The sequence below is a fragment of the Delphinus delphis genome, chromosome 11 (assembly GCF_949987515.2).
Source record: "Delphinus delphis chromosome 11, mDelDel1.2, whole genome shotgun sequence".
NCBI lineage: Eukaryota > Metazoa > Chordata > Mammalia > Artiodactyla > Delphinidae > Delphinus > Delphinus delphis.
Window position 1 is genome coordinate 19,058,926 of NC_082693.1, and position 2,351 is coordinate 19,061,276.

Below are 2,351 nucleotides of genomic sequence, written 5' to 3' on the forward strand. Positions count from 1 at the left end.
AGAAGAGACAGTCGCTTTTATTGTTATGTTGCCCATCATTATTTTCTTGCTGGAGTTTAGAAGTGACATGCAGAGAGAAAGTCACAAAGTACAATTTCATGAAGACAACAGAACTGCTTTGAAGCCAAGTCAACTTCTGTAATGACAGCAACATATCTGCATTTCAGTGTCAATGAAATGTGATATTAGCAAGTAGCCTTTAATTAAAAAATAAGTTCGTTTGGTAAGTGAGAAGTTAATTCTCAATCTAGAAACTGCAGAGAGGGCCCAATTAAATTAGTCATTCATTTCACTAAACCTCAATAGAACATCTACTCTGCACAATAAATACAGGCATACCTCAAAGATATTGTGGGTTCTGTTTCATACCCATGACAATAAAGCGCGTCACACATTTTTTTTGGTTTCCCAGTGCATACATAAGTTACATTTACACTATACTGTAGTCTATTAATTGTGCAATAGCATTATGTCTTAAAAAACAATGTACATACACCTTAATTAAAAAATACTTTACTACTAAAAAATGCTGCCCATCATCTGAGCCTTCAGTGAGTCACGGTAGTAACATCAAAGGTAATTGACCACAGATCACCATAACAAATATAATAAAAATGAAAAAGTTGAAATACTGAGAGAATTACCACAATGCGACGCAAAGACATAAAGTGAGCAAATGCTTTAGTAAAAATGGCGCCGGTAGACTTGCTCGACTCGGGGGTGCCACAAACCTTCAATTTGTAAAATACGCAATATCTGTGAGGCACGGTAAAGCGAAGCACAGTAAAACGAGGTATGCCTGTATAATATGTGAGTGTTTATGATGAGTTTTAGATACACTAACTCATTTAATTCCCAAGATAACCCTCTGAAAAATCAACATGAGATCCAGAGAAATTAGGTAACTTGCTAGTACTCATAGCTATTGCGGATATACAGATGTATATATATGACATGTTTCTTGCCTTCAAGTATTTTCATTTCAGAAAAATCTCATTTAAAAATTATGATCATTGGAGAAGCTGCGCGAGGGCCGCCCTGGAGGCATCGGCTGCGCTCGTCTCTTCGCGCTGCTGGGCTCGCGGCAGGGGGTCCGGCTCCTCCGTCGCACCCGTGCCTGTGACGGGCCGCTTCCCGATCCGCTGCACCCCGCAGTACCTGCGCCAGGGAGACGTGGTGTTCAAGGACTCGTGAAGGTCATGACGGTGAACTACAACACGCACGGGGAGCTGGGCGAAGGCGCCAGGGAATTCGTGGTTTTCAACATACCTCCGATCCAGTACAAGGACCCCTGGGTGCAGATCATGATGTTTAAGCACATGACACTGACACCCTTCCTGCGGTTCTACTGGGATTCTGGGGAGCAAGTCCTCGTGGGCGTGGAGACCAAGAGCAATAAGCAGATCGTGGAGCACATCAAAAAGATTCTGGGGAAGAATGAGGAAACCCTCAGGAAAGAGGAACAGGAGAAAAGTCAGCTTTCTCACCCAGCCCACTCTGGGCCCTGAAAGTGGGAGTGCATCTGTGAGATGAAGGGGCAGGTGTCCTGCCCGGGCCCCGTGCCGTTGCCCAAGGAGATGACAGGGAAGTACAAACTCTCTCTGAAAGCCAGTGCCCAAGACTGAGGCCGGAGAAAAGCCCCTGGTTCTATTCCCTGAGAGACTGAAAATCTCTTTGCAATAAAAGGGTCCCCTTTACACACCTGTGTAAAAGCACGTGGGGGGAAGGGAGGAGGTGGTCTGCAGCCACGCTGCCCAGTGATCACCCTGCACCATCAGGGCAATAAATGCTTCAGAATCACACACAGAAAGAAAAACTTATGATCGTTGAAGATGGGTTAGGCACTTCCTATTCTCCTGTCCTCACTTCCTGGCAGAGTACTTGGAAACTAATATATATTCAGAAAAATTGGGGGTAAGAGTAAAGTAATTAATATAGTAACTCATCGTGAGAGGCGTTGCAAGCGTCTGAGAAAGGCATTTGAATTGGTAAAGGGTCTCTGTGTGGAGAGTCAATGATGATGACTAGGACTCTGCGGTTTAACATATCTATTACCTTCAGACTGTTTATTAAGATCCATTTGTAAAAATCCTGTATTTAAAGTAAATGGGACTAATTTCAAATGCTTTTGATGGCATTGCTTTTTAAAAGCATCATCCGGTTACTCTGACTTGCAAGTTCCAGTTTTTACTTGAGAGATAAGTCAAAGAATCAGACATGTTCTATTACAGGATAATAAAAGATAATCTAAGTAAAAGGTAATCTAAATATCAAAAGGCTGGAGGAAATTTAAGAATAGAAAGCAACTAGAGAATAACTTAAATGTTATGAATTAAGTCGTGGGATCCTCT

The 2,351-nt window shown here is 42.5% G+C and overlaps 1 pseudogene; it reads left to right on the forward strand.

The window, feature by feature from the left end:
• Positions 1-954: 954 nt before the first annotated feature.
• LOC132434248 (small ribosomal subunit protein mS25 pseudogene) lies at positions 955-1,625 on the forward strand (annotated as a pseudogene).
• The last annotated feature ends 726 nt before the right edge of the window (positions 1,626-2,351 follow it).